The sequence below is a fragment of the Talpa occidentalis genome, unplaced genomic scaffold, assembly GCF_014898055.3.
Source record: "Talpa occidentalis isolate TD23 unplaced genomic scaffold, MPIMG_talOcc4v2.1 talOcc4.2, whole genome shotgun sequence".
Taxonomy (NCBI): domain Eukaryota; kingdom Metazoa; phylum Chordata; class Mammalia; order Eulipotyphla; family Talpidae; genus Talpa; species Talpa occidentalis.
In genome coordinates this window covers 50165434-50181744 of record NW_023602073.1, presented here as the reverse complement: position 1 = coordinate 50181744, position 16311 = coordinate 50165434, and the positions used below count along the sequence as shown (strand labels likewise).

Sequence of the window (16311 nt, the reverse complement as noted above, 5' to 3'; positions counted from 1 at the left end):
GATATCTTCCAAAAGCTTTTAGCCAAGAACAAGGAGTCTATTCAAATATCATGGTAGGGCCTCCCTGGTGGTGCAGTGGGTTGAGTGCAGCTCTGTAAAGCTGTCCGCAGCCTCTGCAGCGCAGGTTCAATTCCCGGCCCGCCAGGGAAATGCCCGCATATCATGGCAGACCTCTCCTGCCTCACCTGCCGCTCCCCTCAGCAGTGTCTTCGGTCCGTCTGCCTGTTCTGCTCCCCACTCTGTCTCTGGTGAATTCTCTCACCTTCCTGTGCCTCTGACCTGTACCCCAGTTCCTGTATAAATAAATAAATCTTAAAAAAAAACAAATATTATGCTAAAAATATATTAAAGTTTCTTTGAATCTTGGAAATGACCATACTCTTTTAAATATTTGGAGACCTCTGAATTTTGGTCATTTCAATATTCTTCTAAATATCAAGTCTTGATAAGCTACTGTAATGTAACTGCCATGTATAAAAAGATAAACATCTTGCTTCATAGTTTTTCTTTCATTTTGTTTTATAATGTAAATATTTTTTAAAAAGATTTATTTATTTATTTTATACAAGCACTGGGTACAGTCAGAAGCATGGGAGGGTGCGAGAATTCACCAGAGCCAGAGCGGGAACAGAACAGACAGAATAATGAAATACACTGCTGAGGGGAGCAGGGGGCGGCAGGAGAGTTTTGTGCGCCATGTGGGACCCTCCCCTGGCAGCCGGGGATCAAAATAGCGCTGCAGAGGCTGTGGACAGCTTCGCAGCCCAGGGCTCAACTGCTGAGCCACCAGGGGAGGCCCTATAATGTAAATATTTATAGAAAGATTAAGGATTATTAAATTTCATGTTTTGTAGTCAAATACTAAAATTCTCAAACTTACACAAATAATTAAATTTATGAAAATATATGCTCCTTGATAATTTATTAGTTATTGCAAGAATATGATCTATATATCACAAATCCTTAATAACAATTAACAGCCGCTCCTATATTCATCGGTTCATAACACATATTTTCCACATGTTTTCATTTGTGAAGTAGAAGGTGTTTCATAGCTCAACAGCAGTGCATTTTCCCTTTCTTTCGTGTTAGCCATGGTCTGTCCACTCAGTATTCCCCTGACAGTGGGACAGGACCTCACACACACAGTGCAAGATGAGAAACGTCAGTTCCATCTCTCAGCCTGGGAGGGAATATAGAAAATATTAAAAGCCAATAACAATGAAACTGTGTTTGTATTTTGATAGAAGAAATGCTGTCTCTGCGGCACTCATCAGGGTTTTTAGCTCCCAGATCAAATGCCCAAGTTTATACACATTTCTTGCATCTCATGGGATCATGATCAACTCTAATTAGTATTATAAAAACTTGTGTTTAGTTGATCCATTACTAAGAAGTATCTTACCAGGCTTTGGCTACTAGATAGAGTGGAAATTTAAGATCTTAACTTTTTTTTTTTGGTTCTACCAAACACCAATTCTGCAGTCAGAGTGTTAGGGGGAAAAGGATGTCCTAAAGCTAATTCCATACAGGCTTTGTGGACTCCACCCCCACCCCAGGTCAAAGCCAAAGACACTGGGAACTCCAAATCCCATCACCACCAAAGGGAAGGTGGCTGAGACCTGAGGGTGGGGTTAAGCAGCCAGGTGGATATAAAAAGGCAGACATGCGGGCTTTGGGGGATCCCCATTTTGGCTCTCTGCCAGTTCTGAGAGTGACTTTGGGTTTCCAGGTCGGCGGATCGGGTAGGACGCATTAAAGACTTTATTTCCCTATTTTCTCCCTTATTTCCTTTTCTCTTGTAAATAAACCTTTTATTAACCTGTTGTGTGTGTCTGTAGTAGAGTATTCATAAGTCCCTTTAAAGCGCGAAGGTGAGGACCCACAGCCAGGAACCCGTTTAATATCGGGGCTGCTCTATAACAAGAGGTCTTTAAATTTTGGAAGAACTCACTAAGCTAATTATACTCTTTGAAAGAATGGGTAAGCTAATTATACTCTGTTACTCTTGAAAGCAAAACTGTTGCGAGCCAGCCGCAGCAGTCTGGGTGTCAGGGGTTCCTGAAGGATGGGAAGGCGTCAGCACAATTGTAGAGATAAAGGTAAGGGAAGGGGAAGGGGAATGAGGAGACCAGACACTTGATCAAGGTGCTGACATCATCCTGCTGAGGGTCTCAGCAGCCCTTTATTTATACATTTCAAGCAAACCGTGAGTGCATAAGCATATGTATTAAAGGAAGATAACAATCATCACATCATTTTCAAGAACAGTCAAGTGTCTATTTGCCCACCTGCAGAGATCATGACCTTTATTATTTTTTGATTTAAAGAAGGCACAGTTGCTCAACAGAAGTGTTCTTAGAGTAGTCATTTACCTTAAACAACCAAACAGTCATTTTATTACTAGCAAAAAGCTTACTTTACTACTGCAACTAACATTTTTATGTTTGCCATAGTGAAGGATTAACAAGGGCTAGGGGAAGCAAAGGGCAGGAAGTTACCTGGGGGAAGGGAGACAAAGGGATTTTTTCTAACTAACCTACAAAGTTTAGACTAACATATAGCCAAATGATTAAAGCAAAAAACAGAAGGCTTTTATTTAGAAATTATTGTCTATATTGTTTTAGCTCGACCAGTCATAAAATTGCTGTTGACTTATTCTTGAATGCACACTCTAACAGCTACCATACCAATTGTCACCTCCAGGGGAATCAGCCCTAAACAAACAGGAAGAATTTAGCAGGAGTCAGCTATGGTGCCTCCTGGCTCATCAGGAATTTTCTTACACTTGGAGCATGGATCACGTCTGCCACCCAACTGCTATCTTTAAAGTAATAGAATTTCCTTCTCCAATTAGCCCTTGCCTCAAAAGACCACATCTCCATATTAAAGACTTGGCCAAGGGATGTTTATAGCCTTTAGTTCCCAGAAGTTTTTTCACTTGTTAATGTAAGGCCAAATGTTGAATTACTGCCTTTTTGGCAGAGGACTATTAATTTTATGAAAAATGTAATATTTGTATCATGCAGTGTCATTTGTCATCAAATTGGTTATTCAGTGATTGATCAGTATTTGCAGTTTTACTTTTAAATGCGTATTTTAGCAATGGTAGAAACTAGCCATAAACAAATGAGGAGAATCTTGGAGTCAGCTAATGAGATTCCTGATTTTTCAGAAATCTGCCCCATGCCCAGACTTTTGTCAGACGACAAGAGTAGCATGGCTCCCCATACAAAACTATAATCATTAATTCTCATTTATAAAGAGAAAGAATATAATTCTAAGACCCAGAACTGTCAGTGGAATGAAATTCATCAGCCATGAAATACGCTCAGCAGAGGTTCTTGTGACCATCTGCCAAATTTGCACAAAGAGAATGTTCTCACAAAGCCTGGGGCTGGAGGGGCCCAAACTTGGTCTCTCTTAATTAGAAGTCATTTTCAACCCCACGAGATTCTTATTATTTCTGTACTCTGCATCAGACAGATGCAGAGTTCTGAGTGCAAAGGTATGCAATCCATGTTCTCAGATGTCTATGTCCGGAAGGATTTTTATTGGGCCATTGGCGAGCAAGCCAACGCTGACTGAGGTTGTGGCTGGGGGTTCAGCTTCCAGGAAACACAAGCAGCAGGTCTGCAGAACACACCTGCCAGCGTGGACAGAACCAGCTCCTGCTCTCACTTCCTTCCTTAGCAGGAATATGCCGGAAACCACAAGCACCCCCTAAAATTTCTCCTGGCCAATCCTCCCCAGTTCTGTCCAAACTATTGATTTGATGCCACCATCTCAGTATTTCCGTTAAGCATGTCCTTAACTACAGTCCTCTAAACACACATGATAGTGACACTGTTTAGTGTATAAAACATTTTGCTTCCTAAAACTTTTTAAAGCTTGTTCATCGTTAACCTTTTATTCTTTTTTTTTTTCTTTTTTTTTAATAGAGGCATGTTTTATTTATTTATTTGTTTGTTTGTTTGTTTGTTTTTGTTCATACATGCACTGGGTACAGTCAGAAGCGTGGGAGGGCGAGAGAATTCACCAAAGCCAGAGCGGGGAGCAGAGCAGACAGAAGGACCGAAGTACACTGCTGAGGAGAGCAGCGGGTGGCAGGAGAGGTCTGCGCACCATGTGGGACCCTCCTCTGGTGGCCCGGGAGCAGCCGGGGATCGAACCGGCACCGCAGAGGCCGCGGGCAGCTTCGCAACCCAGCGCTCAACCGCTGCGCCACCGGGGAGGCCCCATCGTTAACCTTTTAAAAAAACGATGCAACATCCAAACAGGGGGCTTGAACGCGTCTCCCTGTTGTGTGCATGTGGACACCAGGCGGCCCGAGGCTCTCGCTCAGCACGCAGTGGGCCAGGAGTCCCCTGGATTGTAAAACAGAGAGAATGAGGAAGTTTCCAGCAGGTGCACCCAGGGCCATGATCAGCAGAACTCAGGAAATGCGCGTATCTCGGCCTGTGGAGGCTCTGCTGTGGGAGCGGCTCTGCTTTGCGGGCCAGGCCCGGCCACCTCCTGAGCACCCAGTCCAGCGGCACATGGAGGCCGCTGAGCCAGCTACAGGGGCCGGGGCGCTGCAGGCCAGAGATCACTCAGAAAATTTTCGTAATCGAGTCATAGATTTAAAATGTGGATTTCACATTCAAAACACTGCCCTCAAGTAATCCGTATTTTTTCTATTTTGTTGTTTTCCCCTAAAAAAAAAAAAAAGTGATCTTTTAGGCTTGTTTTACTGATTAGTTTCAGGAAAAATGAGTTTTTTCTGGTTTTAGGGCAAAGCAGGAGCCTCATTTGTTAAATTAGGCATTTGCCTAATCAATATAGGAGGATCAGCAAGATTAGGGTCATGGATCTTTCTTTGTTGTCAGATTATGTGTTAAATAAAATCAGAGGGATGATAAACAAGGGTACTTGCAGAGAAAGCCTTCCCTTAGGCTTGAATCCAGAAATTGTCTAAAATATAAATTCTAAGGATGGACACTCAAAAATCTTCTTTAAGGTGGATAGCAAAGACAAAGAAGAGAGTAATTTTCAGGAGATTAAAAAGTCTTATACACATTTTCTTAAAGAAAATCCTCAAAATTATGTGTGTTAGAATTCTGGTCTGTGAATACATTTACAGGTGATTTATAAAGATTTTTGTAGCAGAAATCAATGTTTTTGTGACAATGAAAGTAACGTCAGCTTTCTTAAGACAAATCAAAGGTCATATTAGAACATAGATAAAAGCAAATCTAAATTTCCAGAACATAAGAGATTTAGAAAGGCAAAAGAACTAAAGTACTTAAATCAGATGGTAGACATTTTGATTTTTTTTTCTTTAAAAACACATGCAATGAGAATAAAAAGGAAGCCTTAAAATCTTTGCCTGAATAAGAAACAGAAAGTAAAATGGAAAAAAGTGCTGCTTTATTTATAGAAAACTCCTTCATTTTGAAAGCAGCACTAAATCAAAACACACACAGTTTCCTATACAAAAGTCAGGTGACTTAAAAAAAAAGACAGACACCCTGTAAGGAGATGTCTGTCCTGCCATAGAGACGAGTTTCTCAACTAGAAAGTTTGTCTCTGGTAAAAATCCTAATTCTGGGTAAGACGCCCACTTTTGATTCTTCAAGATCACTCATGGAGTGAGAAACTTTCGTTGGGAGGCTGCGGGTCTTCATCACCTTCAGCTTGAAGTCACGCACCTGCCTTAGGCGGCCCACAGGTGACTCTGAATGCCCTGGAGCTTGCTCAGTGTCCTGTGGGGAGACCTGCCTGTACACCTTGGGGAGGGCTCAGCCTCCGTCGAGCTGACGACACAAGATGACTCACATCTTGAAAGATAGATCTAAGAGATTATAGTTTAACAAACGAAGAAGGGACACCATCTTGGAAATCTTTGTTGGCATCATTTACAACATGGCAGCTACCCACTCTGTAAGAAGCCTCTGCAGAACAAGGAAGGGTGAGTCCTGTGCGTCCAGTGCTGGAAGCTACCGGATAAGGGAAATGTCCAGCTGTCGCCAGGATGATCTAAGGCCAGCGCTGAGCCCGGACCCCCAGGGCCGTCCCCTTTCACTTCTTTGCCAATTCGATGAAATGCTGAATTCTCCTATTTTACCATAAGACTTTAAAATATTACATTGTTTCATTCATGGAATGCAAAATTTTACACTGTTTTTATCATTTTGAAAATGCGTAACTAAATTCTAAGGTGTCTGGTTTGCTAATTTAACCACAGATGTAAGTTCCTTCATCAACTTACTTAGTGTTAAATACAGACGGACATCTTTGCATGAAATGCTCTCCATAATGGGAATACATCATTTTACATCAAAATAATGACAATACAATTGCTATTTTACATTAAGAGTGAACTTAAAAAAGTCAATTAAATATCTGGTCACATGTGAATAACATTTTATTCATAAATTTTATAAAAGTATGGTAGGTTAAGATATGTCACTGATGCATTTCTAGCACATCGTCTGCCCTGAATTTCATAATGGTGTTGAAAATGCTTATTAAGATAAACTTTTATTGTGGAAGTTATTTACCATATAGTTTATTTTGTCTATTTTTGTCATACAATAAAATAGAAAAAGAGGCAACAGGAGAAGAAAACATTTTTGTATGTTTTTACCAAATTACTGGGATTCAAAAAAAAAACCAGTTACTAGGATAGTGGATTCTTCCTAATCTATTATTTAAAATTGTATCTGAATGGCCTTGGGTTCACGGAGGCTTCAGAATTGCAGCCAGTCATGATGGCAGCTTTTTCCTTGTATTGGTCATTAGATACCCTCAGCCTTGAAAGTCCATTAGCCTCCAGTCATTTACCCCCCCACACACTTTTATAAATATTCTGAAGTACACAAAATGTATATATTCTGGACCTTCATCAAGAAGGTTGTCATTATTTCTTTAAAATTCTTACTCTCGGGCCTCCCCCGGTGGCGCAGCGGTTGAGCGCTGGGTTGCAAAGCTGCCCGCAGCATCTGCGGCACCGGTTCGATCCCCGGCTGCTCCCCGGCCACCAGAGGAGGGTCCCACATGGCGCGCAGACCTCTCCTGCCGCCCGCTGCTCCCCTCAGCAGTGTACTTCGGTCCTTCTGCCTGCTCTGCTCCCCGCTCTGGCTCTGGTGAATTCTCTCACCCTCCCACGCTTCTGACTGTACCCAGTGCATGTATAAACAAACAAACAAACAAATAAATAAATAAAACATGCCTCTATAAAAAAAAAAGCTAAAAAAAAAATTCTTACTCTTAAAAACCCAAAAATATTCTATTAAATGTATTCATACTCAATTATATTTTAATTCACTCTGATTTTTTTCCCTTTAAATGGATGAATGAAACCACTAAGTTATTCCTGGGATTTAGACCTCTGTATTACAGTACCAAGATTCATCAAAATCCAATCTACTTGTCAATTTTCCTCATAACTAAGAGTCTCCAGAATGGCACTCATCTACACTTTTAGTCTTAAATGAGGGGGAATTTCTTTACTAGACCTAATTTCTTGTCCATTTCTTCTGGCAGCTAAATTGGTCTTAGGTTTGAAAAGTTTGCATTGCAGAAAGGGAAACAGAGTGAGCAGAGCTCAGGACCAGGATGGACACATGCACATTCAGAAACACTGTGTGACAGGGGTTCTGGCACAAAACTAGATGTCTGAATAGTTGCATGTTGTTTAGAGAGAGAGGAATGGAGATTCCGAATTTTCCTGAGGTGAGTCAAGTGAAAACATCCCCTTTGCTCTTACCCCTGTGGCATGGGTTTATAGTTTTTTTTTTAATCTTAAACTACAAGAAAAAGGGAAACAAAAGGAACATGGAGTTTAGCTTTTGCACTTTGGAATGCGTGACCTTGTCACAAGGTGTCCCATCATCATTATCTTTCGTTTTTTAAACTAGAGTGCTGTTATTGTTGACTAATTTCTTCTTGCTAGATGCATTTATATTTTGAATCTTTAAGGAGTAAGATGAAATCTCAACTTAAAATGACAGACTCCACCATGCGCAGCTTTTGCTGTCATATTTCTCCATCTTAATAGGACGTGACACCGCAGATGTGAGGAATCACAGACATACAGAACAGGGGAGAAGGCATCATTTATATATTTCATGGAGGCTATTTGATTTAGAGAGGAGAAAACTAAGACTCAAATGATATACCATACTCAAGATCATCGGGCTAAGTTTTGATGACTCTGTAAGTCTAACTACCAGTGAGAATTATGAGATCCGGGTGATGCAACTTCAACCAGATAAAAATAGAAACTCTGTCACACATATACTGACTCAGTAAAAATAACTTGGAAAACTCACTCATGGAAAAAGTTTTAAAAAGAAGAACATGTCAAAGTGGAAAGGCCGTTCAAGAAATAGCCTGTTCTTTCTACAGCATATACTTTCAGGTTACATAATGACTTCAAATCTATAATCCAAATTTAATATCTATTTTATTGCAGAAATAAATCTTTCCATAAAGCCACCTTGGTGGGCTTATATTAAAATAAAGCATGTTCTTCAAGCCATACTTTTAATAATTAGGAATATTTTTATGTGCATTATGAACATATTGTTGTATTTAATTATTTTTATAGAAATCAGTAGTGCGTAATGATGGCTTTGTTTCTTTACCTACAAAGCATATCATGTAGGGTGAGTATAATATTAACAAATATGTTGCAATTTTATTCCCAGTATTAAAATGATTTATTATTTAACTTCTCTAAAATACTCTCCTCCTTCATTTGGAAGATGTCTCTGGAAAATAAAACTCCCAAATCTTCTTCTGTACACCAAATATTCCTTAATTTATTCATTAGAGAGATCCGACAGCAGAATTTCAACTACATTTCTGGGAGAAGTGTTTGCCGTCATGGGTGTCTCATTAACCCTCAGATTGGGGAGCACTCCTCGTTAGCTTGAGGAGCATCACTCTCCATCCTCACAGGGGGCGCAGGGGTGACCTTGAGGCTCTCCTCTGTTGCCCCTGAGTGTGGACCTGGCCGCGCCAGAGAGCACCTCGCCCTGGAGTCCGGGCCCAGGCTGCACCACCACAGCCAGGCCTGCGCCCACCCAGCAGGGCCCAAGCAAATGTGAGCTGGGCTGGGGTTCACTGCCTCTGAACCCCAGAAGCCATTCTTCCTCAAACCTGCCGTGAGAAAGTGGGGTAGGAACATGCAAGCGAAATGCTAGTGCGGTGGAAATGGATGAGCAGATTCTCCCCTGGTCCTCAGGACTGAGAGGCCTTTATGGAATGCAAGGAGGCGCGAGGAATGTGCAGTTGCTGCAGATTAGACTTCTCTTTCAACAAGTTTCACATGATGCTTGAGTTTCGGTTTGTTCTTCAGGAATAAGAAGTGCATCCTTTATCCCTTTAGCAATCCAGAAGAATTTGCAAAATAGAGCATGGGAAGTGAAATTTGATGCCATGAACTTTAAAATACATTGATTTAAAATATGACTTTGTTCTTATTATCTGCTTCTAGCCAGGCGCTCAATCCCTCACCGCTGGCAGCATGATAAAGCATCCCTTTTGAAAACAAGAGGCTAAACTATTTTGACATCTTAGGACATGTTTTATGAATCAGGAGGGACCAGCGTCATTTATTTCACAGGCTAATTCTGAGCCCATCCATTTTTTTTCAGTGGAAATAAACTAGTCTGGAAAGAAAACTAAAAGCCTCTTTGAGGACATGATTGAAGTATCTGCACAGTGTCCGTGACGCCGACAACACGCACCCTCACCATATTTAATATCTGTAACAGCAGCCTGGAATCCTTATGTTGAAATCAACTGAATGTAACTGATGGAAAGGGGAGTGTTTCACTGCTCCTTGGCAAAGAAATTACTCGATGGTGATAATATATCAATAATGTCCAGCAACAGTCTCTTTTCACTAACAAATGGCTGTCTTTGGACTAACAAATCTACAGATGACATGCTGCATTTATGAAAAAGTGACATTACAAACCAGTCATTGAAAAATGCCTCTCCTTATTCTTCTGGAAGACAATTTCTTAGAAAAAAGGTGAGATCGGTTTGATCCTGAATCATAATTACATAACAGAAATTACACAGGATTTGTCATAATTTGCTTCTCTAGCCATAAGAGATTCAATTATAACTACTCTGTGCCCAATGATTAAAGCAAGCTGATAAATTGAAATAATAGGAAATAAGGATCCATAATATTTTGAGCTGTTGGCACACTTCCATCAGCTTCTGCTGTGTTACTAAAGAGTATGTCATAGAAACCGATGAAACGAAAGGGAGCTGCATTCAGTGAGGACGTGTGGCATTGGGAGAAGGAGGCCTTCTCTGCCTGCCCACATTGTGGATGTGGCTTTGATTGGCTCCATCCTCTTCCCTTATCAGGTTTTAAATCCGACAATTCAAAAAAGAAAATGAACCCTTAACATGACCTTATTCACGTAACACTTCTTTCCTAAAAACAGGCTCTTGACAACCAAGACTTTTATGTAGGTGTTTGGAACATTTCACACCACACCACACACACGACACAGCACAGAAACCACACACCACACACACATACCACACATCTCACACACACACATACACCACACATACACCACCCACCACACACATACTACACCATACTACACACACATTCCACACATACCACACCAGACACACACACCCATACCACACACATACCACACACCACACACATCAAACATGCCACACATACCATACACACAACACACAGGCACCTGGGGAGGTCACATACAAGGCTCTGCAGCTCTCAGGAGCCATGTGTGAGAAACTGAGACTCTCCCGCCCCATTTTATTTATTTTCTACTTGAAAGCACTTGCATGTTCAACCTCCACCAGAATTGATCTCAACATAATTTATTCCCTCAATATTATTGTAAATTTAGGCAAAGAGTAGCATATTAATGTGGCAGATCAGTAGAATTTATTAAAAACCTGACCAATGCACTTGGAATATGTGAGACTAACATCATGGGAAAGATGAGCCGGTAGTCAATATGAGGATGTGTACTCATAAGGTCAAAAAGGTCACCCCCTAACTGTCTGCAGACAGGCTTGGTACTTAACGGCGCTGCTGGGGAGCGGCCATATGCCCATCACTCTGCTGAGTGTGCTCTGTGTAAACAGGCATACACCGTCCTCTCCATGGGTGACGCCAGAGAGGGCACTGGCCCAGAACAACAGTGCCGGAGATGAGCAGCAAGACCTTGTGAGGAGATAAATTTCTAAGTTAATAAATAAGCAAGAAGGCAACACTTTACAGCTCCCCTTGGAAAGCAAAGCCTCTGCAGTAAGTTAAAGAAGGCAGTGGATGAAAGGGGACCGTTAGAAAGTGTGTGAGCTCAATTAAATTTTGCCTTAATATAAAAATATTTGCACACCACACATCTGACAAGAGGCTGCTACCCAGGATCAACCAAGACGACTACAACTCCACAAACAAAAAATAAACCACCCCCGAAAATGAGCAGAAGAGATAAATAGGGACGTCTCCAAAGAAAACATATAGCTGGGGGCCTCCCCTGGTGGCTCAGCGGTTGAGCGCTGGGCTGCGAAGCTGCCCGCAGCCTCTGCAGTGCCAGTTTGATCCCCGGCCTCCGGCGAGGGTCCCACATGGCACAACAGACCTCTCCTACCACGCCTGCTGCTCCCCTCAGCAGTGTATTTAGTCAGTCTGCCTGTTCTGTTCCCCTCTCTGGCTCTGGTGAATTCTCTCACCCTCCCACACTTCTGACTGTACCCAGTGCTTGTATAAATAAATAAATCTTTAAAAAAAAAAAAAAAAAGAACTAACACTTAAAAAAAAAAAAAAAGAAAAAGAAAACATACAGCTGGCCAGCAGCGTGGGGAGGGAGGCTAATCGCCTGTTATCGTCAGGGAGACGGAGATCAGAGCCGCAGGAGAGCCCACCTCACAAGTGAGAACCGTCCAAACCAAACATTGGATTCTACACTCCTGTGAAATTTTCACTGTGGATTGCTTCCTCTCCTCTGTATCCAGTGTAATCTTATGAGAAGAAAAATTGTATATGGTTTCTAATTTTTTTTTTAATTTTTTTTTATAGAGGCATATTTTATTTATTTATTTATTTGTTTGTTTGTTTGTTTGTTTATATATGCATGGGGTACAGTCAGAAGCGCGGGAGGGTGAGAGAATTCACCAGAGCCAGAGCGGGGAGCAGAGCAGGTAGAAGGACCGAAGTACACTGCTGAGGGGAGCAGCGGGCAGCAGGAGAGGTCTGCGCGCCATGTAGGACCCTCCTCCAGTGGCTGGGGAGCAGCCGGGAACGAACCGGCGCCGCAGTGGCAGCTCGCAGCTTCGAAATCTAGCGCTCAACCGCTGCGCCACAGGGGAGGCCCATGTATATGGTTTCTATTTTTTAACTTGCTTTGTAGCAGTACATGGTTTGTCGTAGGGAATATTTCTGGTGTGTGTGTGTGTGTGTGTGTGTGTGTGTGTGTGTGTGTGTGTGTGTGAAAAAAGTAAATTGGATGTTGTGAGGCAGGGTGACGCCGCAGACATACTAGCAAGGCCAAACTGGCAGCTAGCTTTGTTTGGGTGCTCTACATTCTCATTCACTTTCTAATTCATCAGCAATTAAAGAAAGTCTTGAAGCTTTTAGCTGCAATTTTGTATTTGTCTACTCGCAATGTTATCATTTTTTAATGTATTTCAAGCTCTGTTGCTAAAAACATACTCATTTTACATGGTTTTATCTTTGAGGAAATTGACCCTTTTGCTATGTAGTATCTCGCTTCATTTCAAATAATCACCCCTGTTCCAAAATGCTTGACACTCACGTAGGTGCAACACCCTCGGGCAACACCCTCCTGCTGGAAGAGCACGTCCCACTGGTGAGTTCATAAATTCCTGTCCCGTCCACAGTCTCTGTCTCTCTGTCGTGGTGCGTCATTTAAGTCATTTACATTTAGTTTGGTCATCGGAGTGTCTGGATTCAAATCTGCCATTTTATGGGCTCTTCTCTATTAGCGCCTTTTGTTCTTTCATTTTTCTGGATTCTCTGGTGCTGATTGGGGCTTTAATTATTTTATTTTATTTTATCTTATCTCCACTTTTATGTTTTTCGTGATTGCCCTGAGATTTTCAATATTCCTCTTTAATTAGCCGTGGTCACATACTCTTGGGCTGCTTAGTGCACCCTGTCTGGAATTTGCAACAAGAGAGTCTCGTTCCCTCCTTCCCTTCTCCCGTGTCACTGTTGTCATGTATTTCATTGTTACATATGCTGGGAACATTCATCACATTGTGGCAGTTTTGCTTTAGACAATTAAATATAAAAAAGAAAACTAATTTTATATTATCTTCATTCGTTATTTACCCTGCTCCCAGCGCTCTCCAGTCCTTGCTATAAATTTGTAATTTCTCTTGGTATAATTCTCCTTTCCATCTGAAAAACTGGCATTTTTTTTTTCCCTGTCACTCTGCTGATAGAGGATTCTCCCAATTCTGGTTCATCTGTGAATCCTGGGCACAGAAATCTGGCTAGACGTCTCTTTGTTTTTGTTTTATTTGCAGTACTTTGAAGATGATTCTCCACTGTATTTGTGCTTGCATGGTTTCTTGCTGACATAAAAGTATTTTGTCAAAATTTTACCTTTGTTTCCAAATGATAAATCTTAAAAAAATAAAATAAAATTGTTCACAAAGCACTCTGTTGTGTAATGTCAATGTTTATTTACATAAGATAAATATAATTTTTTAAAAAGTTCCAAACATGAACTTTTAGAGTCATAATATTGTACAAGATTTTTTTAACTCACTAGTAAGCTAGAAAGAAATACATTTCATCATACTTGTAAGAAGTAAAGAATTTTCCATCATTAAGAAGTCTCCTTACTTGGTACAGTGCCAAGAACACAAGCCTTGTATGACACATGACAGAGCTCACCACCAGGAAAGGAGATGACGGGACAGTGGACACAGTTTCACAGCTATTGAAGCAAAAGATGATCGTGCTGATTCTCCACAAAAACTGCTGAAAGTCCCTTAAATAGTGTGAATCATTCTACCAAATTTTAATAATGGGTTACAAAGAAGAATCTGGGTACATCACATCAGAAGAAATGAGAGAAAAATCATCAGCATTGCAAATGGAACACCCTAGATTCCAACAGAGTATTCTAAATAGCTAAATAATATTTTCTCCAAAGAATATTGATTTCCCTTTCCACCTACCCATTTTTCTTTAGGTCTGTGCATAGAGGCAATTATCATTTAGGTTGTTTTTAGTCTTTTGAGACTATGGAGAAATATCTTAATGCAGATATATATACTTAACTTGCTCATAAATTGGTTCATTTTACATTCTTATCTTTCACTCTGACTCATTATTTGGATGAGTTTAAATATATGCTGCAGTATTTCCCAAGTTCCTTTAATTCAAATACTTGCAGGTAGTATATATATTTCAGAGACAATCCTATTCTTAAAGAAAGTAATTGTCTATTAGAAGAATATCTAATGTGCTGATCAATATACATACTATCTTTCATAGGCTATTGGTGATTTTTGTCTTAGACAAATGCACCTTTATATGTTGGGGCTTATATTTCTGTTATTTTTTATTTTATAATGATAATTTATTTCTGTCAATAATTTGATAAGAATAGTTTTTAAAATATGTAAAAATTTAAACAAATTAAACATCTAAAATTAGAGATATGAAAAACCAATGCTTATCTATGCAAGTCACTGTCAATTAATATATTAAGTATTCAGTTGTATACCAAAGTATTTATATATTAAAACGATCAAATAAGGTTAGTGAGTTAACATCCCCATTGACAGATGAAGAAATTTAAGCATGGAAGGTTCCAGGCAACCTAATTAACAAAGGAATTTATTCCAGTATATTTGTGTCTATTGTCTGCATCTTCGATGGCAAAGATGTAAGCCTTTTATGAATTTCTTTCAGAAAAGAAAAATAATAAGTATTAGTGCACAGGAACACATCCATGTCCAGGAATAATTTAGAGTCAGAGGAAATTTCGAGTTCAATTTTTTTATATCAATGGCCCCACCACTGTTTCTCTTGAATGCTCCATTTTACCACACCATGCAATCCGTTTGCTTTTTTATGGTATCGATGTCAGTGAGAGAATTTGCAAATGAACTTTCCAGCTTCAGTGAGCGAGACTGGATTTTGAGAAAATCTTTTCCTTAGGATGAATTCTGGCAGTTAAGGGAGTGTTAGGGTGCGCTCGGACCCTTTCACGCTAATCCTCAGTGAAGTTAAACAGGCTGTGAATGATAAGTGCACAAGGATAAAGGTAGAAAATGAAGGTGTGTATGTACTTTGGAGCTTTGTATTGACAAGCCCTCAAGTAACCCGCCTGCTGGGACAGCCAGTGACAAGGAACAAGTTAGCGTTGCAGGATCAATGCCCGGCGTGTGATCTGTAGCAGGGGTCGCTGCCTGTGTTCAAGGGACATCGATAAAGCATCAGAAACGAAATCACTGAACCTGGATGCCCCCCACACACCCCCAGGCCCTGCTCAGTGACGAAGCCAGCCACACGGGCAGGCTCCCGGACAACCCACTCTCAGCACCACCGAGAAAGTCCTTCAGTCAGTGGCGGGGAATTAGGGCCTGACGTCATTCTAGCCAATGCTCCTTACCTTCCGCCCACACGCCTTTGAGGTTTGGGGACCTCCCCTCTCTGCACCCCAACCTGCTCTTCTTGGACAACGACCTCTACTGGCTGCTTTTATGACCGTCAGGCCCCGCTGACTCAAACCGTCAAAACGGTGACGTAGCGCCCGGCACACGCGGGCAGCCTCGACCAGGCCGCTGTCCAGGGGTCGATTCAGCAGCTGGCGCCCGCAGCTGCTCAGTCTCACACCAATCGAAGTCCTCTCCCATCAATCAAAGGCTCCCCGATATCTCCACATTTGTCACCAGAACCAGTGAAACCCCCTCTCTCCCAGCTCCAGCCCCTATGAACCTAGTCAGTATGTCTGTTTGCACAACAGGAAAAGCATCCTGGATCCCCCCCAGCAGCAGCAACAAGGACTCTGAACAGCAGAAGCCTCTGCTTTTATTGTCCCACCTGCAAGAAGGCAAATGCATGAATCTGGAGTGTTATGAATTGTATCTGGTAAATGCACCCCTCAGGGGATTTATGATTTTAGTTCTGGTGTCAAGGTGAACAATTACATATTTTAAGCAAGGAGTTGATACAGTTAGACTTTTTGATGACTGCGATAATAAAACCAGGCATTTTACATGGGATTCATTGAATATAGCTCTGGCTAAGTGGGAAGTGTGAAATATACAATG

The 16311-nt window shown here is 41.2% G+C and overlaps 1 long non-coding RNA gene across 2 annotated transcripts in view; it reads right to left on the bottom strand.

Annotated features, from left to right (window-relative positions):
* LOC119252272 (uncharacterized) overlaps positions 1–15770 on the bottom strand; it is a 37602-nt gene extending 21832 nt beyond the window's left edge. For both annotated transcript variants that reach the window (XR_005126768.2, XR_005126769.2), the window contains exon 1: positions 15651–15770. This is a non-coding gene — a long non-coding RNA (uncharacterized LOC119252272). The remainder of the gene's footprint in view (positions 1–15650) is intronic.
* Positions 15771–16311: the final 541 nt, after the last annotated feature.